Source organism: Squalius cephalus (genome assembly GCF_949319135.1).
Source record: "Squalius cephalus genome assembly, chromosome: 10".
NCBI classification, from domain to species: Eukaryota; Metazoa; Chordata; class Actinopteri; order Cypriniformes; family Leuciscidae; genus Squalius; species Squalius cephalus.
In genome coordinates, this window is record NC_137131.1 from 25,649,663 (window position 1) to 25,676,246 (window position 26,584).

Sequence of the window (26,584 nt, forward strand, 5' to 3'; positions counted from 1 at the left end):
GGGTATTCTGGGTGGTTGCTATGCTGTTGCTAGGGTGTTCTGGGTGGTTGCTAGGCGGTTGCTAGGGTGTTCTGGGTGGTTGCTATGGTGTTGCTAGGCGGTTGCTAGGGTATTATGGGTGGTTGCTAGGCGGTTGCTAGGGTGTTCTGGGTGGTTGCTATGGTGTTGAAAGACGGTTGCTAAGGTATTCTGGGTGGTTGCTAGGCGGTTGCTAGGGTGTTCTGGGTGGTTGCTATGGTGTTGCTAGGCGGTTGCTATGGTAATCTGGGTGGTTGCTAGGGTGTTTCTGGGTGGTTGCTATGGTGTTGCTAGACGGTTGCTAGGGTATTCTGGGTGGTTGCTAGTCGGTTGCTAGGGTGTTCTGGGTGGTTGCTATGCTGTTGCTAGGTGGTTGCTAGGGTATTCTGGGTGGTTGCTAGGCGGTTGCTAGGGTGTTTTGGGTGGTTGCTATGCTGTTGCTAGGGTGTTCTGGGTGGTTGCTATGGTGTTGCTAAGCGGTTGCTAGGGTGTTCTGGGTGGTTGCTAGGGTGTTGCTAGGTGGTTGCTAGGGTGTTCTGGGTGGTTGCTATGATGTTGCTAGGCGGTTGCTAGGGTGTTTTGGTGGTTGCTATGGTGTTGCTAGTCGGTTGCTAGGGTGTTCTGGGTGGTTGCTATGATGTTGCTAGGTGGTTGCTAGGGTGTTTCGGTGGTTGCTATGGTGTTGCAAGGCGGTTGCTAGGGTATTCTGGGTGGTTGCTAGGGTTTTGCTAGGCGGTTGCTAGGGTATTCTAGGTGGTTGCTAGGATGTTGCTAGGGTGTTTTGGTGGTTGCTAGGGTGTTGCTAGGCAGTTGCTAGGTTGTTCTGGGTGGTTGCTATGCTGTTGCTAGGTGGTTGCTAGGGTGTTTTGGTGGTTGCTATGGTGTTGCTAGGGTATTCTGGGTGGTTGCTAGGGTGTTGCTAGGTGGTTGCTAGGGTGTTCTGGGTGGTTGCTATGGTGTTACTAGGTGATTGGTAGTTGTCACATATGGTTACTATGGGGTTTTTATAGAGTTCTTAGCATGATCTTGGCGTGATTTAGCATTTAACTAATCGCTATTAGCATGTAGCTATTCACTGCTAGCATGTGTAACATGTTGGAAGTGCTGTTTGCTAGCATGAGTCAAAAGAGCCAAACCTCATCTCTATACGATGTTCTGATACAGAGATATAGGTCTTGCAAAATGGTTGCTAGGGTACTCAAGTTTGGTTGCTATGGAGTTGCTTGGGAGCTGGGAGCTTTAAACGTAAGAAGTTTAAAGTGGTTTGAAGTTTAAAGTAGTTTACAGTAGTTTGAAGTTCATGACAGATAGATAGATAAATAAGTTAGATACACACACACACACACGCGCACACACACACACACACACACACACACACACTAACTCGCTCACACACTCACTCAGACACACACGCACACTCAAGAGTTTATGAGTTTAGAGTTTATAAGTGTATCAATTGATGAGTTTATAAGTGTATGAGTTTTTGAGTTTATAAATTTAAATGAGTTTAGAGTTTATAAGTTTAAATGAGTTTAAGAGTTCAGAGTTTATTAATTTATGAGTTTAAGAGTTCATAAGTCTATGAATTCATGAGTTTATAAGTTAATTAGTTTATAAGTGTATGAGTTTAGAGTTCATTAGTTTAAATGAGTCTCATTGGCTAATATAGTATATAGAACGGCAGTTTGGTTTAGTCTTCAAGGTATTTTGATTTGAATTTTCGTCGGTTGGTGAGTTTGAATCTAAATTTGAATTTTTTAGAACTCCCCAATGCAAGTCAATGGGAGTTTTTCCGAGTTTTGATCGTCATTTTTAGGAAAACCGTAAGTCCGATCAGTCTGAAAAGATATAGCAACGCGAGTCAGATCAGTTTGAGTGTCTGAGCCGAGTTTGGAGTATGTAGAGTTAAAGCTCTAGGAGGAGTTTCATATAGAAATTTTAGTCTCGGAATAATAATAATAATAATAACTAGATGCAAAAGTTCGTCGAGACAAACTTTAAGTTGGCTTGAGAAAGTTTGGACCAGAACGCTTTTTGCTAGGCGGTTGCTAGGGTCTTTTGGGTGGTTGCTAGGCGGTTGCTAGGGTCTTTTGGGTGGTTGCTATGCTGTTTCTAGGCGGTTGCTAGGGTATTCTGGGTGGTTGCTAGGCGGTTGTTAGGGTGTTTTGGGTGGTTGCTAGGCGGTTGCTAGGGTGTTCTGGGTGGTTGCTATGGTGTTGCTAGGCGGTTGCTAGGGTGTTCTGGGTGGTTGCTATGGTGTTGCTAGGCGGTTGCTAGGGTATTCTTGGTGGTTGCTAGGCGGTTGCTAGGGTGTTCTGGGTGGTTGATATGGTGTTGCTAGGCGGTTGCTAAGGTATTCTGGGTGGTTGCTAGGCGGTTGCTAGGGTGTTCTGAGTGGTTGCTATGGTGTTGCTAGGGTGTTCTGGGTGGTTGCTAGGCGGTTGCTAGGGTGTTCTGGGTGGTTGCTATGGTGTTGCTAGGCGGTTGCTAGGGTATTCTGGGTGGTTGCTAGGCGGTTGCTAGGGTGTTCTGGGTGGTTGCTATGGTGTTGCTAGGCGGTTGCTAGGGTATTCTGAGTGGTTGCCAAGCGGTTGCTAGGGTGTTGCTAGGCGGTTGCTAAGGTATTCTGGGTGGTTGCTAGGCGGTTGCTAGGGTGTTCTGAGTGGTTGCTATGCTGTTGCTAGGGTGTTCTGGGTGGTTGCTAGGCGGTTGCTAGGGTGTTCTGGGTGGTTGCTATGGTGTTGCTAGGCGGTTGCTAGGGTATTCTGGGTGGTTGCTAGGCGGTTGCTAGGGTGTTCTGGGTGGTTGCTATGGTGTTGCTAGGCGGTTGCTAGGGTATTCTGAGTGGTTGCTAGGCGGTTGCTAGGGTGTTCTGGGTGGTTGCTATGGTGTTGCTAGGCGGTTGCTAAGGTATTCTGGGCGGTTACTAGGCGGTTGCTAGGGTGTTCTGGGCGGTTGCTATGGTGTTGCTAGGTGGTTGGTAGTTGTCACAGATGGTTACTATGGAGTCTTTATAGAGTTCTTAGCATGATCTTGGCATGATATAGCACTTAACTACTCGTTATTAGCATGTAGCTATTCAGTGCTAGCATGTGTAGCATGTTGGAAGTGCTGTTTGCTAGCATGAGTCAAAAGAGCCAAACCTCATCTCTATACGATGTTCTGATACAGAGATATAGGTCTTGCAAAACGGTTGCTAGGGTACTCAAGTTTGGTTGCTATGGAGTTGCTTGGGAGCTGGGAGCTTTAAACTTAAGAAGTGGTTTGAAGTTTAAAGTAGTTTACGAGAATTTGAGTTTTGAGTTTATAAGTTTAAATGAGTTTAGAGTTTAAGTTTAAATGAGTTTAGTGTGTGTGTGTGTGTGTGTGTGTGTGTGTGTGTGTTCACACACACACACACACACACACACACACACACACACTCAGAGTTTATGAGTTTAGAGTTTATAAGTGTATAAATTGATGAGTTTATAAGTGTAAGAGTTTTTGAGTTTAGAGTTTATACGTTTTAAATGAGTTTAGAGTTTATAAGTTTTAATGAGTTTAGAGTTTATAAGTTTAAATGAGTTTAAGAGTTCAGAGTTTATTAATTTATGAGTTTAAGAGTTCATAAGTCTATGAATTCATGAGTTTATAAGTTAATTAGTTTATAAGTGTATGAGTTTAGAGTTTATTAGTTTAAATGAGTCTCAATGGCTCATATAGTATATAGAATGGCAGTTTGGTTCAGTCTTCAAGGTGTTTAGATTTAAATTTTGTCGGTTTGAATTTTTTAGAACTCCCCAATGTAAGTCAATGGGAGTTTTTGAATGAGTTTTTTCGAGTTTTGATCGTCATTTTTAGGAAAACCGTAAGTCCGATCAGTCTGAAAAGATATAGCAACGCGAGTCAGATCAGTTTGAGTGTCTGTGCCGAGTTTGGAGTATGTGGAGTTAAAGCTCTAGGAGGAGTTTGAGTTGTAAATTTTTAGGGTCAGAATAATAATAATAACTAGATGCAAAAGTTCGTCGAGACAAACTTTAAGTTGGCTTGAGAAAGTTTGGACCAGAACGTTTTTTGCTAGGCGGTTGCTAGGGTGTTCTGGGTGGTTGCTAGGCGGTTGCTAGGGTATTCTGGGTGGTTGCTAGGCGGTGGCTAGGGTGTTCTGGGTGGTTGCTATGGTGTTGCTAGGCGGTTGCTAGGGTGTTCTGGTTGGTTGCTAGGCGGTTGCTAGGGTGTTGTTAGGCGGTTGCTAGGGTGTTCTGGGTGGTTGCTATGGTGTTGCTAGGCGGTTGCTAAGGTATTCTGGGTGGTTGCTAAGCGGTTGCTAGGTGGTTGCTAGGGTATTCTGGGTGGTTGCTATGGTGTTGCTAGGCGGTTGCTAGGGTGTTCTGGGTGGTTGTTATGGTGTTGCTAGGCGGTTGCTAGGGTGTTCTGGGTGGTTGCTAGGCGGTTGCTAGGGTGTTGTTAGGCGGTTGCTAGGGTGTTCTGGGTGGTTGCTATGGTGTTTCTAGGCGGTTGCTAAGGTATTCTGGGTGGTTGCTAGGCGGTTGCTAGGGTATTCTGGGTGGTTGCTAGGCAGTTGCTAGGGTGTTCTGGGTGGTTGCTATGGTGTTGCTAGGCGGTTGCTAGGGTGTTCTGGGTGGTTGCTAGGCGGTTGCTAGGGTGTTCTGGGTGGTTGCTATGGTGTTGCTAGGCGGTTGCTAGGGTGTTCTGGGTGGTTGCTAGGGTGTTGCTAGGCGGTTGCTAGGGTATTCTGGGTGGTTGCTAGGCGGTTGCTAGGGTGTTTTGGGTGGTTGCTAGGCGGTTGCTAGGGTGTTCTGGGTGGTTGCTATGGTGTTGCTAGGCGGTTGCTAGGGTGTTCTGGGTGGTTGCTATGGTGTTGCTAGGCGGTTGCTAGGGTATTCTGGGTGGTTGCTAGGCGGTTGCTAGGGTGTTTTGGGTGGTTGCTAGGCGGTTGCTAGGGTGTTCTGGGTGGTTGCTATGGTGTTGCTAGGCGGTTGCTAGGGTATTCTGGGTGGTTGCTAGGTGGTTGCTAGGGTGTTCTGGGTGGTTGCTATGGTGTTGCTAGGCAGTTGCTAAGGTATTCTGGGTGGTTGCTAGGCGGTTGCTAGGGTGTCCTGGGTGGTTGCTATGGTGTTGCTAAGGTATTCTGGGTGGTTGCTATGATGTTACTACGTGGTTGGTAGTTGTCACAGATGGTTACTATGGAGTCTTTATAGAGTTCTTAGCATGATCTTGGCATGATATAGCACTTAACTCATTACTATTAGCATGTAGCTATTCACTGCTAGCATGTGTAGCATGTTGGAAGTGCTGTTTGCTAGCATGAGTCAAAAGAGCCAAACCTCATCTCTATACGATGTTCTGATACAGAGATATAGGTCTTGCAAAACGGTTGCTAGGGTACTCAAGTTTGGTTGCTATGGAGTTGCTTGGGAGCTGGGAGCTTTAAACGTAAGAAGTTTAAAGTGGTTTGAAGTTTAAAGTAGTTTACAGTAGTTTGAAGTTCATGACAGATAGATAGATAAATAAGTTAGATACACACACACACACACACACACACGCACACACACACACACACACACACACACACACACACTAACTCGCTCACACACTCACTCAGACACACACGCACACTCAAGAGTTTATGAGTTTAGAGTTTATAAGTGTATCAATTGATGAGTTTATAAGTGTATGAGTTTTTGAGTTTATAAATTTAAATGAGTTTAGAGTTTATAAGTTTAAATGAGTTTAAGAGTTCAGAGTTTATTAATTTATGAGTTTAAGAGTTCATAAGTCTATGAATTCATGAGTTTATAAGTTAATTAGTTTATAAGTGTATGAGTTTAGAGTTCATTAGTTTAAATCAGTCTCATTGGCTAATATAGTATATAGAACGGCAGTTTGGTTTAGTCTTCAAGGTATTTAGATTTGAATTTTCGTCGGTTGGTGAGTTTGAATCTAAATTTGAATTTTTTAGAACTCCCCAATGCAAGTCAATGGGAGTTTTTCCGAGTTTTGATCGTCATTTTTAGGAAAACCGTAAGTCCGATCAGTCTGAAAAGATATAGCAACGCGAGTCAGATCAGTTTGAGTGTCTGAGCCGAGTTTGGAGTATGTAGAGTTAAAGCTCTAGGAGGAGTTTCATATAGAAATTTTAGTCTCGGAATAATAATAATAACTAGATGCAAAAGTTCGTCGAGACAAACTTTAAGTTGGCTTGAGAAAGTTTGGACCACAACGTTTTTTTGCTAGGCGGTTGCTAGGGTCTTTTGGGTGGTTGCTAGGCGGTTGCTAGGGTCTTTTGGGTGGTTGCTATGCTGTTTCTAGGCGGTTGCTAAGGTATTCTGGGTGGTTGCTAGGCGGTTGCTAGGGTGTTTTGGGTGGTTGCTAGGCGGTTGCTAGGGTGTTCTGGGTGGTTGCTATGGTGTTGCTAGGCGGTTGCTAGGGTATTCTTGGTGGTTGCTAGGCGGTTGCTAGGGTGTTCTGGTTAGTTGCTATGGTGTTGCTAGGCGGTTGCTAGGGTATTCTGGGTGGTTGCTAGGTGGTTGCTAGGGTGTTCTGGTTGGTTGCTATGGTGTTGCTAGGCGGTTGCTAGGGTATTCTGGGTGGTTGGTAGGCGGTTGCTAGGGTGTTCTGAGTGGTTGCTATGCTGTTGCTAGGGTCTTCTGGGTGGTTGCTAGGCGGTTGCTAGGGTGTTCTGGGTGGTTGCTATGGTGTTGCTAGGCGGTTGCTAGGGTATTCTGGGTGGTTGCTAGGCGGTTGCTAGGGTGTTCTGGGCGGTTGCTATGGTGTTGCTAGGCGGTTGCTAGGGTATTCTGAGTGGTTGCTAGGCGGTTGCTAGGGTATTCTGGGTGGTTGCTATGGTGTTGCTAGGCGGTTGCTAAGGTATTCTGGGCGGTTGCTAGGCGGTTGCTAGGGTGTTCTGGGCGGTTGCTATGGTGTTGCTAGGTGGTTGGTAGTTGTCACAGATGGTTACTATGGAGTCTTTATAGAGTTCTTAGCATGATCTTGGCATGATATAGCACTTAACTAATCGCTATTAGCATGTAGCTATTCACTGCTAGCATGTGTAGCATGTTGGAAGTGCTGTTTGCTAGCATGAGTCAAAAGAGCCAAACCTCATCTCTATACGATGTTCTGATGCAGAGATATAGGTCTTGCAAAACGGTTGCTAGGGTACTCAAGTTTGGTTGCTATGGAGTTGCTTGGGAGCTGGAAGTTTTAAACTTAAGAAGTTTAAAGTGGTTTGAAGTTTAAAGTAGTTTACAAGTAAGGAGTTTTGAGTTTACAAGTTTAAATGAGTTTAGAGTTTAAGTTTAAATGAGTTTAGAGTGTGTGTGTGTGTGTGTGTGTGTGTGTATGTGTGTATGATTTTTAACTCTACATACTCCAAACTCGGCTCAGACACTCAAACTGTTCTGACTTAGTGTGCTATATCTTTTCAGACTGATCGGACTTACGGTTTTCCTAAAAATGACGATCAAAACTCGGAAAAACTCCCATTGACTTGCATTGGGGAGTTCTAAAAAATTCAAATTTAGATTCAAACTCACCAACCGACGAAAATTCAAATCAAAATACCTTGAAGACTAAACCAAACTGCCATTCTATATACTATAAGAGCCAATGAGACTCATTTAAACTAATGAACTCTAAACTCATACACTTATAAACTAATTAACTTATAAACTCATAAATTAATAAACTCTGAACTCTTAAACTCATTTAAACTTATAAACTCTAAACTCATTAAAACTTATAAACTCTAAACTCATTTAAAACTTATAAACTCTAAACTCAAAAACTCTTACACTTATAAACTCATCAATTTATACACTTATAAACTCTAAACTCATAAACTCTGAGTGTGAGTGTGTGTGTGTGTGTGTGTGTGTGTGTGTGAACACACACACACACACACACACACACACACACACACACACACACACACACACACACACACACACACACTCTCTAAACTCATTTAAACTTAAACTCTAAACTCATTTAAACTTATAAACTCAAAACTCAAAAACTCTTATACTACTTTAAACTTCAAACCACTTTAAACTTCTTAAGTTTAAAGCTCCCAGCTCCCAAGCAACTCCATAGCAACCAAACTTGAGTACCCTAGCAACCGTTTTGCAAGACCTATATCTCTGCATCAGAACATCGTATAGAGATGAGGTTTGGCTCTTTTGACTCATGCTAGCAAACAGCACTTCCAACATGCTACACATGCTAGCAGTGAATAGCTACATGCTAATAGCGATTAGTTAAGTGATAAATCATGCCAAGATCATGCTAAGAACTCTATAAAAACTCCATAGTAACCATCTGTGACAACTACCAACCACCTAGTAACACCATAGCAACCACCCAGAACACCCTAGCAACCACCCAGAATACCCTAGCAACACCATAGCAACCACCAAAATACCCTAGTAACCACCTAGCAACATCATAGCAACCACCCAAAACACCCTAGCAACCGCCTAGCAACACCATAGCAACCACCAAAACACCCTAGCAACCGCCTAGCAACAGCATAGCAACCACCCAGAACAACCTAGCAACCGCCTAGCAACACCCTAGCAACCACCAAAACACCCTAGCAACATCCTAGCAACCACCTAGAATACCCTAGCAACCGCCTAGCAACACCATAGCAACCACCAAAACACCCTAGCAACCGCCTAGCAACATCATAGCAACCACCCAGAACACCCTAGCAACCGCCTAGCAACACCATAGCAACCATCAAAACACCCTAGCAACCGCCTAGCAACATCATAGCAACCACCCAGAACACCCTAGCAACCACCTAGCAACACCCTAGCAACCACCCAGAACACCCTAGCGACCGCCTAGCAACCACCCAAAACACCCTAGCAACCGCCTAGCAACCACCCAGAATACCCTAGCAACCGCCTAGCAACAGCATAGCAACCACCCAGAACACCCTAGCAACCACCTAGCAACACCATAGCAACCACCCAGAACACCCTAGCAACCGCCTAGCAACCACCCAGAATACCCTAGCAACCGCCTAGCAACACCATAGCAACCACCCAGAACACCCTAGCAACCGCCTAGCAACCACCCAGAACACCCTAGCAATCAACCAGAATACCCTAGCAACCACCTAGCAACAGCATAGCAACCACCCAGAACACCCTAGCAACCGCCTAGCAACACCCTAGCAACCACCCAGAACACCCTAGCAACCGCCTATCAACACCATAGCAACCACCCAGAACACCCTAGCAACCACCCAAAACACCCTAGCAACCGCCTAGCAACCACCCAGAATACCCTAGCAACCGCCTAGCAACACCATAGCAACCACCCAGAACACCCTAGCAACTGCCTAGCAACCACCCAGAATACCCTAGCAACCGCCTAGCAACACCATAGCAACCACCCAGAACACCCTAGCAACCCACTAGAAAACCCCCAAAAACTTTTTAACTGTAAACTACTTTAAACTTTAAACTACTTTAAACTTTAAACTACTTTAAACTTCAAACTGATTTAAACTTTAAACTAATTTAAACTTTAGACTAATTTAGACTTTAAACTACTTTAAACTTAAAACTAATTTAAACTTTAAAGTAATTTAAACTTTAAACTAATTTAAACTTCAAACTAATTTAAACTTTAAACTAACCCTAACTTCAAACGACTTTAAACTCCAAACTACTTTAAACTTCTTCAAACTTTCTGGTCCGGCTTTCTCAAGCCAACTTAAAGTTTGTCTCGACGATTATCCAAGCCTTGAGAGAGCCAACATATTGAAATCCTATTTAAACTTATTATTATTATTATTATTATTATTATTCTTCTGACCGTAAAAATTTACAACTCAAACTCCTCCTAGAGCTTTAACTCTACATACTCCAAACTCGGCTCAGACACTCAAACTGATCTGACTCGCGTTGCTATATCTTTTCAGACTGATCGGACTTACGGTTTTCCTAAAAATGACGATCAAAACTTTTAAGGTTGCTAGGGTGTTTTGGGTGGTTGCTAGGCGGTTGCTAGGGTATTCTGGTTGGTTGCTAGGGCGTTTTGGGTGGTTGCTAGGGTGTTCTGGGTGGTTGCTATGGTGTTACTAGGTGGTTGCTAGGGTATTCTGGTTGGTTGCTAGGGTGTTCTGGGTGGTTGCTAGGCGGTTGCTAGGGTGTTCTGGGTGGTTGCTATGGTGTTGCTAGGCGGTTGCTAGGGTATTCTGGGTGGTTGCTAGGCGGTTGCTAAGGTATTCAGGGCGGTTGATATGGTGTTACTAGGTGGTTGGTAGTTGTCACAGATGGTTACTCTGGAGTTTTTATAGAGTTCTTGGAATGATTCAACACTTAACTAATCGCTATTAGCATGTAGCTATTCACTGCTAGCATGTGTAGCATGTTGGAAGTGCTGTCTGCTAGCATGAGTCAAAAGAGCCAAACCTCATCTCTATACGATGTTCTGATACCGAGATATAGGTCTTGCAAAACGGTTGCTAGGGTACTCAAGTTTGGTTGCTATGGAGTTGCTTGGGAGCTGGGAGCTTTAAACTTAATAAGTTTAAAGTGGTTTGAAGTTTAAAGTAGTTTACGAGTTTTTGAGTTTTGAGTTTATAAGTTTAAATGAGTTTAGAGTGTGTGTGTGTGTGTGTGTGTGTGTGTACACACACACACACACACACTCAGAGTTTATGAGTGTAGAGTTTATAAGTGTATAAATGGATGAGTTTATAAGTGTACAAGTTTTTGAGTTTAGTTTATAAGTTTAAATGAGTTTTGAGTTTATAAGTTTAAATGAGTTTAGAGTTTATAAATTTAAATGAGTTTAAGAGTTCAGAGTTTATTAATTTATGAGTTTTAGAGTTCATAAGTCTATGAATTCATGAGTTTATAAGTTAATTACTTTATAAGTGTATGAGTTTAGAGTGCATTAGTTTAAATGAGTCTCAATGGCTCATATAGTATATAGAACGGCAGTTTGGTTTAGTCTTCAAGGTATTTTGATTTGAATTTTCGTCGGTTGGTCAGTTTGAATCTAAATTTTTAAATTTTTTAGAACTCCCTAATGTAAGTCAATGGGAGTTTTTCCGAGTTTTGATCGTCATTTTTAGGAAAACCGTAAGTCCGATCAGTCTGAAAAGATATAGCAACTAACTTCAGATCAGTTTGAGTGTCTGAGCCGAGTTTGGAGTATGTAGAGTTAAAGCTCTAGGACGAGTTTGAGTCAACAGTTTTTAACAGAAGATTAATAATAATAATAATAAGTTTAAATAGGATTTCAGTAAGTTGGCTCTCTCAAGCCAACTTAATAACTAGATTAAAAAGTTCGTCGAGACAAACTTTAAGTTGGCTTGAGAAAGCCGGACCAGAAAGTTTGAAGAAGTTTGAAGTTTAAATTAGTTTAAAGTTTAAAGTAGTTTGAAGTTTAAAATAGTTTGAAGTTTAAAGTAGTTTAAAGTTTAAATTAGTTTAAAGTAGTTTGAAGTTTAATTTAGTTTAAAGTTTAAAGTAGTTTGAAGTTTAATTTAGTTTAAATTAATTAGGGTGTTCTGGGTGGTTGATATGGTGTTGCTAGGCGGTTGCTAGGGTGTTCTGGGTGGTTGCTATGGTGTTGCTAGGCGGTTGCTAAGGTATTCTGAGTGGTTGCTAGGCGGTTGCTAGGGTGTTCTGGGTGGTTGCTATGGTGTTGCTAGGCGGTTGCTAGGGTATTCTGGGTGGTTGCTAGGCAGTTGCTAGGGTGTTCTGGGTGGTTGCTATGCTGTTGCTAGGGTATTCTGGGTGGTTGCTAGGCGGTTGCTAGGGTGTTTTGGGTGGTTGCTATGCTGTTGCTAGGGTGTTCTGGGTGGTTGCTATGGTGTTGCTAAGTGGTTGCTAGGGTGTTCTGGGTGGTTGCTAGGGTGTTGCTAGGTGGTTGCTAGGGTGTTGCTAGGTGGTTGCTAGGGTGTTTTGGTGGTTGCTATGGTGTTGCTAGGCGGTTGCTAGGGTATTCTGGGTGGTTGCTAGGGTGTTGCTAGGCGGTTGCTAGGGTATTCTAGGTGGTTGCTAGGGTGTTGCTAGGTGGTTGCTAGGGTGTTGCTAGGTGGTTGCTAGGGTGTTCTGGGCGGTTGCTATGGTGTTACTAGGTGATTGGTAGTTGTCACATATGGTTACTATGGGGTTTTTATAGAGTTCTTAGCATGATCTTGGCATGATTTAGCATTTAACTAATCGCTATTAGCATGTAGCTATTCACTGCTAGCATGTGTAGCATGTTGGAAGTGCTGTTTGCTAGCATGAGTCAAAAGAGCCAAACCTCATCTCTATACGATGTTCTGATACAGAGATATAGGTCTTGCAAAACGGTTGCTAGGGTACTCAAGTTTGGTTGCTATGGAGTTGCTTGGGAGCTGGAAGCTTTAAACTTAAGAAGTTTAAAGTGGTTTGAAGTTTAAAGTAGTTTACGAGTTTTTGAGTTTTGAGTTTATAAGTTTAAATGAGTTTAGAGTTTAAAGTGTGTGTGTGTGTGTTCACACACACACACACACACACACACACGCACACACACTCAGAGTTTATAAGTTTAGAGTTTATAAGTGTATAAATGGATGAGTTTATAAGTGTACAAGTTTTTGAGTTTAGTTTATAAGTTTAAATGAGTTTAGAGTTTATAAGTTTTAATGAGTTTAGAGTTTATAAGTTTAAATGAGTTTAAGAGTTCAGAGTTTATTAATTTATGAGTTTTAGAGTTCATAAGTCTATGAATTCATTAGTTTATAAGTTAATTAGTTTATAAGTGTATGAGTTTAGAGTTTATTAGTTTAAATGAGTCTCAATGGCTAAGATAGTATATAGAACGGCAGTTTGGTTTAGTCTTCAAGGTGTTTAGATTTAAATTTTTGTCGGTTTGAATTTTTTAGAACTCCCCAATGTAAGTCAATGGAGTTTTTGAATGAGTTTTTTCGAGTTTTGATCGTCATTTTTAGGAAAACCGTAAGTCTGATCAGTCTGAAAAGATATAGCACACTAAGTCAGAACAGTTTGAGTGTCTGAGCCGAGTTTGGAGTATGTAGAGTTAAAGCTCTAGGAGGAGTTTGAGTCAGATTTTTTTCCGCTCAGAAGAAGAAGAATAATAATAATAAGTTTAAGTACAATATCAGTAAGTTGGCTCTCTCAAGCCAACTTAATAATAAGTTTAAATAGGATTTCAATAAGTTGGCTCTCTCAAGCCAACTTAATAAGTTTAAATAGGATTTCAATATGTTGGCTCTCTCAAGCCAACTTAATAATAATAAGTTTAAATAGGATTTCAATATGTTGGCTCTCTCAAGCCAACTTAATAATAACTAGATTAAAAAGTTCGTTGAGACAAACTTTAAGTTGGCTTGAGAAAGCCGGACCAGAAAGTTTGAAGAAGTTTGAAGTTTAAAATAGTTTAAAGTTTAAAGTAGTTTGAAGTTTAAAATAGTTTGAAGTTTAAAGTAGTTTAAAGTTTAAATTAGTTTAAATTTTAAAGTAGTTTGAAGTTTAATTTAGTTTAAAGTTTAAAGTAGTTTGAAGTTTAATTTAGTTTAAAGTTTAAAGTAGTTTGAAGTTTAATTTAGTTTAAATTAATTAGGTTGTTCTGGGTGGTTGATATGGTGTTGCTAGGCAGTTGCTAGGGTATTCTGGGTGGTTGCTAGGCGGTTGCTAGGGTGTTCTGGGCTGTTGCTATGGTGTTACTAGGTGGTTGGTAGTTGTCACAGATGGTTACTATGGAGTTTTTATAGAGTTCTTAGCATGATCTTGGCATGATTTAGCACTTAACTAATCGCTATTAGCATGTAGCTATTCACTGCTAGCATGTGTAGCATGTTGGAAGTGCTGTTTGCTAGCATGAGTCAAAAGAGCCAAACCTCATCTCTTTACGATGTTCTGATGCAGAGATATAGGTCTTGTAAAACGGTTGCTAGGGTACTCAAGTTTGGTTGCTATGGAGTTGTTTGGGAGCTGGGAACTTTAAACTTAAGAAGTTTAAAGTGGTTTAAAGTTTAAAGTAGTTTACGAGTTTTTGAGTTTTGAGTTTATAAGTTTAAATGAGTTTAGAGTTTGTTTAAATGAGTTTAGAGTGTGTGTGTGTGTGTTCACACACACACACACACACACACACACACACTCAGAGTTTATGAGTTTAGAGTTTATAAGTGTACAAGTTTTTGAGTTTAGTTTGTAAGTTTAAATGAGTTTTGAGTTTATAAGTTTAAATGAGTTTAGAGTTTATAAGTTTAAATGAGTTAAGCTTAAGTTTGAAGTTTAAAGTAGTTTAAAGTGTATATTAGTTTGACGTTTAATTTAGTTTGAAGTTTAAAGTAGTGTAAAGTTTAAAATAGTTTGAAGTAGATAGATAGATGAGTTTATTAGTTTAATTGAATCTCAATGGCTCATATAGTATATAGAACGGCAGTTTGGTTTAGTCTTCAAGGTGTTTAGATTTGAATTTTCGTCGGTTGGTCAGTTTGCATCTGGATTTGAATTTTTTAGAACTCCCCAATGCAAGTCAATGGAGTTTTTGAATTAGTTTTTTCGAGTTTTGATCGTCATTTTTAGGAAAACCGTAAGTCCGATCAGTCTGAAAAGATATAGCAACTCGAGTCAGATCAGTTTGAGTGTCTGAGCCGAATTTGGAGTATGTAGAGTTAAAGCTCTAGGAGGAGATCCATTTAGTTTTTTTTAGTCTCAGAAGAATAATAATAATATGTTTAAATAGGATTTCAGTAAGTTGGCTCTCTCAAGCCAACTTAACTAGATGCAAAAGTTCGTCGAGACAAACTTTAAGTTGGCTTGAGAAAGTTTGGACCAGAACGTTTTTTTGCTAGGCGGTTGCTAGGGTGTTCTGGGTGGTTGCTATGGTGTTGCTAGGCGGTTGCTAAGGTATTTTGGGTGGTTGCTAGGCGGTTGCTAGGGTGTTCTGGGTGGTTGCTATGGTGTTGCTAGGCGGTTGCTAGGGTGTTCTGGGTGGTTGCTAGGCGGTTGCTATGGTGTTCTGGGTGGTTGCTATGGTGTTGCTAGGCGGTTGCTAGGGTATTCTGGGTGGTTGCTAGGTGGTTGCTAGGGTGTTCTGGGTGGTTGCTATGCTGTTGCTAGGCGGTTGCTAGGGTATTCTGGGTGGTTGCTAGGCGGTTGCTAGGGTGTTTTGGGTGGTTGCTATGCTGTTGCTAGGGTGTTCTGGGTGGTTGCTATGCTGTTGCTAGGCGGTTGCTAGGGTGTTTTGGTGGTTGCTATGCTGTTGCTAGGTGGTTGCTATGGTGTTTTGGTGGTTGCTATGCTGTTGCTAGGGTATTATGGGTGGTTGCTATGATGTTGCTAGGCGGTTGCTAGGGTGTTTTGGTGGTTGCTATGGTGTTGCTAGGCAGTTGCTAGGGTATTCTGGTTGGTTGCTAGGGTGTTGCTAGGTGTTGCTATGCTGTTGCTAGGCGGTATGTGTTGCTATGCTGTTGCTAGGCGGTTGCTAGGGTATTCTGGGGGTTGTTAGGGTGTTGCTAGGCGGTTGCTAGGGTGTTCTAGGTGGTTGCTAGGGTGTTGCTAGGGTATTCTAGGTGGTTGCTATGGTGTTGCTAGGCGGTTACTAAGGTATTCTGGGTGGTTGCTAGGTGGTTTCTAGGGTATTCTGGGTGGTTGCTATGGTGTTGCAAGGCGGTTGCTAAGGTATTCTGGGTGGTTGCTAGGCGGTTGCTAGGGTGTTCTGGGCTGTTGCTATGGTGTTACTAGATGGTTGGTAGTTGTCACAGATGGTTACTATGGAGTTTTTATAGAGTTCTTAGCATGATCTTGGCATGATTTAGCACTTAACTAATCGCTATTAGCATGTAGCTATTCACTGCTAGCATGTGTAGCATGTTGGAAGTGCTGTTTGCTAGCATGAGTCAAAAGAGCCAAACCTCATCTCTATACGATGTTCTGATGCAGAGATATAGGTCTTGCAAAATGGTTGCTAGGGTTCTCAAGTTTGGTTGCTATGGAGTTGCTTGGGAGCTGGGAGCTTTAAACGTAAGAAGTTTAAAGTGGTTTGAAGTTTAAAGTAGTTTACAGTAGTTTGAAGTTCATGACAGATAGATAGATAAATAAGTATAAATACACACACACACACGCGCGCACACACACACACACACACACACACACACACACACACACACACTAACTCGCTCACACACTCACTCAGACACACACGCACACTCAAGAGTTTATGAGTTTAGAGTTTATAAGTGTATCAATTGATGAGTTTATAAGTGTATGAGTTTTTGAGTTTATAAATTTAAATGAGTTTAGAGTTTATAAGTTTAAATGAGTTTAAGAGTTCAGAGTTTATTAATTTATGAGTTTAAGAGTTCATAAGTCTATGAATTCATGAGTTTATAAGTTAATTAGTTTATAAGTGTATGAGTTTAGAGTTCATTAGTTTAAATGAGTCTCATTGGCTAATATAGTATATAGAACGGCAGTTTGGTTTAGTCTTCAAGGTATTTTGATTTGAATTTTCGTCGGTTGGTGAGTTTGAATCTAAATTTGAATTTTTTAGAACTCCCCAATGCAAGTCAATGGGAGTTTTTCCGAGTTTTGATCGTCATTTTTAGGAAAACCGTAAGTCCGATCAGTCTGAAAAGATATAGCAACGCGAGTCAGATCAATTTGAGTGTCTGAGCCGAGTTTGGAGTATGTAGAGTTAAAGCTCTAGGAGGAGTTTCATATAGAAATTTTAGTCTCGGAATAATAATAATAATAATAATAATAATAAGTTTAAATAGGATTTCAATATGTTGGCTCTCTCAAGCCAACTTAACTAGATGCTAAAGTTCGTCGAGACAAACTTTAAGTTGGCTTGAGAAAGTTTGGACCAGAAAGTTTTTTGCTAGGCGGTTGCTAGGGTGTTCTGGGTGGTTGCTATGATGTTGCTAGGCGGTTGCTAAGGTATTTTGGGTGGTTGCTAGGCGGTTGCTAGGGTGTTCTGGGTGGTTGCTATGCTGTTGCTAGGTGGTTGCTAGGGTATTTGGGTTGGTTGCTAGGGTGTTCTGGGTGGTTGCTAGGCGGTTGCTAGGGTGTTTTGGGTATTCTGGGTGGTTGCTAGGGTGTTCTGGGTGGTTGTTATGGTGTTGCTAGGCGGTTGCTAGGGTATTCTGGGTGGTTGCTAGGCGGTTGCTAGGGTGTTTTGGGTGGTTGCTAGGCGGTTGCTAGGGTGTTCTGGGTGGTTGCTATGGTGTTGCTAGGCGGTTGCTAGGGTATTCTGGGTGGTTGCTAGGGTGTTCTGGGTGGTTGCTAGGGTGTTGCTAGGTGGTTGCTAGGGTGTTCTGGGTGGTTGCTAGGGTGTTGCTAGGTGGTTGCTAGGGTGTTCTGGGTGGTTGCTAGGCGGTTGCTAGGGTGTTTTGGGTGGTTGCTAGGCAGTTGCTATGGTGTTGCTAGGTGGTTGCTAGAGTATTCTAGGTGGTTGCTAGGCGGTTGCTAGGGTGTTCTGGGTGGTTGCTATGGTGTTGCTAGGCAGTTGCTAAGGTATTCTGGGTGGTTGCTAGGCGGTTGCTAGGGTGTCCTGGGTGGTTGCTATGGTGTTGCTAAGGTATTCTGGGTGGTTGCTATGATGTTACTACGTGGTTGGTAGTTGTCACAGATGGTTACTATGGAGTCTTTATAGAGTTCTTAGCATGATCTTGGCATGATATAGCACTTAACTCATTACTATTAGCATGTAGCTATTCACTGCTAGCATGTGTAGCATGTTGGAAGTGCTGTTTGCTAGCATGAGTCAAAAGAGCCAAACCTCATCTCTATACGATGTTCTGATACAGAGATATAGGTCTTGCAAAACGGTTGCTAGGGTACTCAAGTTTGGTTGCTATGGAGTTGCTTGGGAGCTGGGAGCTTTAAATGTAAGAAGTTTAAAGTGGTTTGAAGTTTAAAGTAGTTTACAGTAGTTTGAAGTTCATGACAGATAGATAGATAAATAAGTTAGATACACACACACACACACACACGCGCACACACACACACACACACACACACACACACACTAACTCGCTCACACACTCACTCAGACACACACGCACACTCAAGAGTTTATGAGTTTAGAGTTTATAAGTGTATCAATTGATGAGTTTATAAGTGTATGAGTTTTTGAGTTTATAAATTTAAATGAGTTTAGAGTTTATAAGTTTAAATGAGTTTAAGAGTTCAGAGTTTATTAATTTATGAGTTTAAGAGTTCATAAGTCTATGAATTCATGAGTTTATAAGTTAATTAGTTTATAAGTGTATGAGTTTAGAGTTCATTAGTTTAAATGAGTCTCCTTGGCTAATATAGTATATAGAACGGCAGTTTGGTTTAGTCTTCAAGGTATTTTGATTTGAATTTTCGTCGGTTGGTGAGTTTGAATCTAAATTTGAATTTTTTAGAACTCCCCAATGCAAGTCAATGGGAGTTTTTCCGAGTTTTGATCGTCATTTTTAGGAAAACCGTAAGTCCGATCAGTCTGAAAAGATATAGCAACGCAAGTCAGATCAGTTTGAGTGTCTGAGCCGAGTTTGGAGTATGTAGAGTTAAAGCTCTAGGAGGAGTTTCATATAGAAATTTTAGTCTCGGAATAATAATAATAATAATAAGTTTAAATAGGATTTCAATATGTTGGCTCTCTCAAGCCAACTTAATAATAATAATAATAATAAGTTTAAATAGGATTTCAATATGTTGGCTCTCTCAAGCCAACTTAATAATAAGTTTAAATAGGATTTCAGTAAGTTGGCTCTCTCAAGCCAACTTAATAAGTTTAAATAGGATTTCAATATGTTGGCTCTCTCAAGCCAATTTAACTAGATGCAAAAGTTCGTCGAGACAAACTTTGAAGTTGGCTTGAGAAAGTTTGGACCAGAACGTTTTTTGCTAGGCGGTTGCTAGGATGTTATGGGTGGTCGCTATGGTGTTGCTAGGCGGTTGCTAGGGTATTCTGGGTGGTTGCTATGGTGTTGCTAGGCTGTTGCTAGGGTGTTCTGGGTGGTTGATATGCTGTTGCTAGGCGGTTGCTAGGGTGTTCTGGGTGGTTGCTATGCTGTTGCTAGGCGGTTGCTAGGGTGTTTTGGTGGTTGCTATGCTGTTGCTAGGGTATTCTGGGTGGTTGCTAGGCGGTTGCTAGGGTATTCTGGGTGGTTGCTAGGGTGTTGCTAAGCGGTTGCTAGGGTATTCTGGGTGGTTGCTAGGTGGTTGCTAGGGTGTTGCTAGGCGGTTGCTAGGGTATTCTAGGTGGTTGCTAGGCGGTTGCTAGGGTATTCTGGGGGTTGCTAGGGTGTTGCTAGGTGGTTGCTAGGGTGTTCTGGGTGGTTGCTATGATGTTGCTAGGTGGTTGCTAGGGTGTTTTTGTGGTTGCTATGGTGTTGCTAGGCAGTTGCTAGGGTATTCTGGGTGGTTGCTAGGGTGTTGCTAGGTGGTTGCTAGGGTGTTGCTAGGCGGTTGCTAGGGTATTCTGGGGGTTGCTAGGGTGTTGCTAGGCGGTTGCTAGGGTGTTCTAGTTGGTTGCTATGATGTTGCTAGGCGGTTGCTAGGGTGTTCTGGGTGGTTGCTAGGCAGTTGCTAGGGTATGCTGGGTGGTTGCTAGGGTGTTGCTAGGTGGTTGCTAGGGTATTCTAGGTGGTTGCTAGGGTGTTGCTAGGCGGTTGCTAGGGTGTTTTGGTGGTTGCTATGGTGTTGCTAGGCGGTTACTAAGGTATTCTGGGTGGTTGCTAGGTGGTTTCTAGGGTGTTCTGGGTGGTTGCTATGGTGTTGCTAGGCGGTTGCTAAGGTATTCTGGGTGGTTGCTAGGGTGTTCTGGGCTGTTGCTATGGTGTTACTAGGTGGTTGGTAGTTGTCACAGATGGTTACTATGGAGTTTTTATAGAGTTCTTAGCATGATCTTGGCATGATTTAGCACTTAACTAATCGCTATTAGCATGTAGCTATTCACTGCTAGCATGTGTAGCATGTTGGAAGTGCTTTTTGCTAGCATGAGTCAAAAGAGCCAAACCTCATCTCTTTACGATGTTCTGATGCAGAGATATAGGTCTTGTAAAACGGTTGCTAGGGTACTCAAGTTTGGTTGCTATGGAGTTGTTTGGGAGCTGGGAACTTTAAACTTAAGAAGTTTAAAGTGGTTTGAAGTTTAAAGTAGTTTACGAGTTTTTGAGTTTTGAGTTTGTAAGTTTAAATGAGTTTAGAGTTTGTTTAAATGAGTTTAGAGTGTGTGTGTGTGTGTGTGTGTGTGTTCACACACACACACACACACACACACACACACTCAGAGTTTATGAGTTTAGAGTTTATAAGTGTACAAGTTTTTGAGTTTAGTTTGTAAGTTTAAATGAGTTTTGAGTTTATAAGTTTAAATGAGTTAAAGCTTAAGTTTGAAGTTTAAAGTAGTTTAAAGTGTATATTAGTTTGACGTTTAATTTAGTTTGAAGTTTAAAGTAGTGTAAAGTTTAAAATAGTTTGAAGTAGATAGATAGATGAGTTTATTAGTTTAATTGAGTCTCAATGGCTCATATAGTATATAGAACGGCAGTTTGGTTTAGTCTTCAAGGTGTTTAGATTTGAATTTTCGTCGGTTGGTCAGTTTGCATCTGGATTTGAATTTTTTAGAACTCCCCAATGCAAGTCAATGGAGTTTTTGAATTAGTTTTTTCGAGTTTTGATCGTCATTTTTAGGAAAACCGTAAGTCCGATCAGTCTGAAAAGATATAGCAACTCGAGTCAGATCAGTTTGAGTGTCTGAGCCGAATTTGGAGTATGTAGAGTTAAAGCTCTAGGAGGAGATCCATTTAGTTTTTTTTAGTCTCAGAAGAATAATAATAATATGTTTAAATAGGATTTCAGTAAGTTGGCTCTCTCAAGCCAACTTAACTAGATTAAAAAGTTTGTCGAGACAAACTTTAAGTTGGCTTGAGAAAGCTGGACCAGAAAGTTTGAAGAAGTTTAATGTAGTTTGGAGTTTAAAGTAGTTTGAAGTTAGGGTTAGTTTAAAGTTTAAATTAGTTTGAAGTTAAAATTAGTTTAAAGTTTAAATTACTTTAAAGTTTGAATTAGTTTGAAGTTTAAAGTAGTTTAAAGTTTAAATTACTTTAAAGTTTAAATTAGTTTGAAGTTTAAAGTAGTTTAAAGTTTAAATTAGTTTAAAGTTTAAATCAGTTTGAAGTTTAAAGTAGTTTACAGTTAAAAAGTTGTTGGGGTTTTTCTAATGGGTTGCTAGGGTGTTGCTAGGCGGTTGCTAGGGTATTATGGGTGGTTGCTAGGCGGTTGCTAGGGTGTTCTGGGTGGTTGCTATGGTGTTGCTAGGCGGTTGCTTGGTTATTCTGGGTGGTTGCTATGCTGTTGCTAGGCGGTTGCTAGGGTATTTTGGTGGTTGCTATGGTGTTGCTAGGCGGTTGCTAGGGTGTTCTGGGTGGTTGCTACGGTGTTGCTAGGCGGTTGCTAAGGTGTTCTGGGTGGTTGCTAGGCGGTTGCTATGATGTTGCTAGGCGGTTGCTAGGGTGTTCTGGGTGGTTGCTATGGTGTTGCTAGGCGGTTGCTAGGGTGTTCTGGGTGGTTGCTATGGTGTTGCTAGGCGGTTGCTAGGGTGTTCTGGGTGGTTGCTATGCTGTTGCTAGGGTGTTCTGGGTGGTTGCTATGGTGTTGCTAGGCGGTTGCTAGGGTATTCTGGGTGGTTGCTAGTTGGTTGCTAGGGTGTTTTGGGTGGTTGCTAGGCGGTTGCTAGGGTGTTCTGGGTGGTTGCTATGGTGTTGCTAGGCGGTTGCTAGGGTGTTCTGGGTGGTTGCTAAGGTGTTTTGGGTGGTTGCTAGGCGGTTGCTATGGTGTTCTGGGTGGTTGCCATGGTGTTGCTAGGCGGTTGCTAGGGTGTTCTGGGTGGTTGCTAGGCGGTTGCTAGGGTATTCTGGGTGGTTGCTAGGCGGTTGCTAAGGTGTTCTGGGTGGTTGCTAGGCAGTTGCTAGGGTGTTCTGGGTGGTTGCTATGGTGTTGCTAGGCGGTTGCTAGGGTATTCTGGGTGGTTGCTAGGGTGTTTTGGGTGGTTGCTAGGCGGTTGCTAGGGTGTTCTGGGTGGTTGTTATGGTGTTGCTAGGCGGTTGCTAGGGTGTTCTGGGTGGTTGCTATGGTGTTGCTAGGGTGTTTTGGGTGGTTGCTAGGCGGTTGCTAAGGTGTTCTGGGTGGTTGCTATGGTGTTGCTAGGGTGTTCTGGGTGGTTGCTATGGTGTTGCTAGGTGGTTACTAGGGTGTTTTGATGGTTGCTATGGTGTTGCTAGGGTATTCTGTGTGGTTGCTAGGGTGTTGCTAGGTGGTTGCTATGGTGTTACTAGGTGGTTGGTAGTTGTCACAGATGGTTACTATGGAGTTTTTATAGAGTTCTTAGCATGATCTTGGCATGATTTAGCACTTAACTAATCGCTATTAGCATGTAGCTATTCACTGCTAGCATGTGTAGCATGTTGGAAGTGCTGTTTGCTAGCATGAGTCAAAAGAGCCAAACCTCATCTCTTTACGATGTTCTGATGCAGAGATATAGGTCTTGTAAAACGGTTGCTAGGGTACTCAAGTTTGGTTGCTATGGAGTTGTTTGGGAGCTGGGAACTTTAAACTTAAGAAGTTTAAAGTGGTTTGAAGTTTAAAGTAGATTACGAGTTTTTGAGTTTTGAGTTTATAAGTTTAAATGAGTTTAGAGTTTGTTTAAATGAGTTTAGAGTGTGTGTGTGTGTGTGTTCACACACACACACACACACACACACACACACACTCAGAGTTTATGAGTTTAGAGTTTATAAGTGTACAAGTTTTTGAGTTTATTTTGTAAGTTTAAATGAGTTTTGAGTTTATAAGTTTAAATGAGTTAAAGCTTAAGTTTGAAGTTTAAAGTAGTTTAAAGTGTATATTAGTTTGACGTTTAATTTAGTTTGAAGTTTAAAGTAGTGTAAAGTTTAAAATAGTTTGAAGTAGATAGATAGATGAGTTTATTAGTTTAATTGAGTCTCAATGGCTCATATAGACCATTTCAACGGCCTTTCGTCTGTTTAAGGAAGTGACGTATTTGGCCCTAGGACGGTTCCGGTTAGTTGTCGAGCGCATTCAAAACAATGGCGGGATGCGCTTGATGTACAGTGGGATTACGATAATTTATATAATCCTGCTATTTAGAATATCTAAATTAAAATTAGGTCCTTGTTGCTCGTTAGTTGGGTACTCCTTGTGGCCCGAAACGAACTTTTTTTGGAAATTAAAATGTTTAAATTCCTGAAAAACGCGCCTGGATTGCATCAGTGAAGCGAGAAGGCTGAAACGCAACTAGCAATATACAGCACACATTTCGATTCTGGTAAGTAAAACTGTTCTCTTTACCTTTATTCTCTCTCTACTCTTTACGTTAACTGTTTATGTATGCTGCAGCATAATTTAAGATAACTCTGTTCGTTATTGTTTAGCCTACATATAAACCTAGCATTTTGACGCGTGTAATTTAGTGAAAATAGGCTAAGCTTTTATTTCCGTCTTTTCCCCTAAATGTTTTGTGGGCTGTAATTAAGTAGGAGTTAACATTTGTTGGCTAGCTGTCTAGTTAGTTTACAACTGCAGTAAGTAACACATTACAGAATGTATACAAAGTAAACAGTTACCTGAATGGTGTGCTGCAGTAGTTTACAAAAGGTAACGGTAAACATTTTTCATCACTTAAGCTTGGCTAATGTTAATTCCAACATTTACTATAGTACACAATAGTAGCATTAGTTCTTAAATATTGTGCATTAACCAGATTAAGTTAATAATTGTTTTTCTGCTTTTGTCTTCAATAGGAAAGCCATCATTTGTCATTCAAGACGTCCAAGACTACTACAAGGAGACAGGAACGACAGCCAAACCACATGTGACCATACAGTGTGTGCAGAATTATTAGGCACCTTGATTTTCTGATCATATTTTGTTTTTCAGTCACATTTTTACCAATTCAAAACCACATTAAGATTAATAACTACTACTATTCATTTTGTATTTAATATATTTAAGGGATATATAATGAAATCCTCATTGGGTCAGCAGGGTCAGACAAAATCAGGTGGAGAAGAAAAGACACATGTTAACTGCAAAATAATTAAGTGGGAAACCATCAGGAACCCTTTAGTCTCCAGCGCCACCATTTTTTTCAGAACTGCAACTTACCTGGAGTCTCCAGAAGAGCAAGATATCAGGATCTCAGAGACTTGGGTTCACAAGCTACATGAAGCTCACAAATACATGAAGATTATGTTTTTATAGGCTTTATGGACAGACAGATTGGGACTGACTCTTGAAGGACCAGCATCACATCCTCTTGTTCCACTGTTTTGTGTTATTTGAGTTATTTTTTAAAAATGAACTCCTAAAACTTAATGCCAGATTCTGGAAGATTAATTAATGTATTTTACTACACTTCAGCTTGTGATTTTTAAGTGTGGGGCATTTTTTAGTATTCTTTACCTCTCTTTTTTTTTTATTTTGGCTTATTTTAACTGCAAAAGAAAACGTGCCTAATAATTATGCACATCTGAATATAAGGGTTTTTTTTCATTTCCAGCCTTGATGAACAATTCTATATCACTTATAAATTATTAAATTCAAAATGAATTGTAGTTAAGATTAATGTGGTTTGGAATTGGTAAAAATTTGTCTGGAAAAATCAGAAAATCAACGTGCAAAATCAATAATTCTGCACACATATGAACCCCCAGATGTGTTCGAGACCTTGAGGATTGATATTGACCCGCTTTTTTCAGGGACTCATAACTCCATTTCTGTTGTCAAAAAAAGTCTGTGAAATGTGTTTTATGTTGTCTCAGTTGGTGAAGCAGATTGTTCATACAAGTATTTATTTACACATTAAGAAATTTGCTGGAAATAAAAGCTGTTAAAAGTGAGAGGATGTTTCTTTTGTTTATGTATTTTTAAATATATACAGTAGTCAACATTTGAAGTGGATAAAAACCTTTCATCAAAGTTAACATTCATTTTGAACAATACCCGTTCTTGTCTTAGGACAACTTTTGATTAACTTTTTTGATCCACTTTAAATGTTGACTACATAAACACACAGCTAGCAAATCTGTATGTGACTATACTAGTAAATAGTATACCATATACCATAAAATAACATTTTCCCTTCAAGGAGGACCTAAAAAGTGTAATATTCTGTATGTTTTATTCTTAATTTTACAATTATTAATCTTCACGTATACATTTCTCTTAAATGACTAATACAGGTTTATGCATTAGAAAAAAAAAAAAGACAGCCAGCATTACATTGCTTTCACCTTCTGTTTATTTGTGACCACATGAGGGGCTCAGATAGGACATTTAAATCCTCTCGCACGCATTTGGAAACGAATGAAATGAGTACTGGCGTAACTTAAAGCAATTTTTACTGAAGTCCGTTTACTAGCGTACATTTAGCGTTGTAATATACATGCATGTTCTCTAAAGCTGCTCTGAAACGATATGTATTTTGAATAGCGCTGTACAAATTAATATGAATATTTGCATAACGTTAGATATGCCAGCAAATGCAAGTGAAATGCCCACTCGTAACCTCCTCAGACAAACCATGATAAGTACGTTTTCGACGCTGTTTGACTTGCTTCATCTTCACCAAACACAAGACAGATGTCATCAACATTTTACGAACGAATGTTCCCAACCTTTCTGTAAGTCCAGATTCCAGACTGCGATAGACTTTTATCGCATCTCTCGTGTACACGCAAGCAGCCGCAACACCCAATCGGACTAACGTTACTCAGGCAAACGTTGTTCTGTGTAAAAAGTATACGCATCAAAGTCTTATTTAAAGGGTCCGGTAAATCCAATCATCGTTTATTTTCAGTTTTTGGAAATACTTTAACTGTTGCCTTTTCGCTAGACGTAAAAGTTACGCGCTTGTTTTCACAGACCTGAGATTTAAAAACGCCGCCACCGGAAATGCTTCAGGGCCAGACATGCGCAGTAGCATTCCAACGGAATGTTATTGTTTACATCCTTGAAATGGTCTATAGTATATAGAACGGCAGTTTGGTTTAGTCTTCAAGGTGTTTAGATTTGAATTTTCGTCGGTTGGTCAGTTTGCATCTGGATTTGAATTTTTTAGAACTCCCCAATGCAAGTCAATGGAGTTTTTGAATGAGTTTTTTTGAGTTTTGATCGTCATTTTTAGGAAAACCGTAAGTCCGATCAGTCTGAAAAGATATAGCAACTCGAGTCAGATCAGTTTGAGTGTCTGAGCCGAATTTGGAGTATGTAGAGTTAAAGCTCTAGGAGGAGATCCATTTAGTTTTTTTTAGTCTCAGAAGAATAATAATAATATGTTTAAATAGGATTTCAGTAAGTTGGCTCTCTCAAGCCAACTTAACTAGATTAAAAAGTTTGTCGAGACAAACTTTAAGTTGGCTTGAGAAAGCTGGACCAGAAAGTTTGAAGAAGTTTAATGTAGTTTAGAGTTTAAAGTAGTTTGAAGTTAGGGTTAGTTTAAAGTTTAAATTAGTTTGAAGTTAAAATTAGTTTAAAGTTTAAATTACTTTAAAGTTTGAATTAGTTTGAAGTTTAAAGTAGTT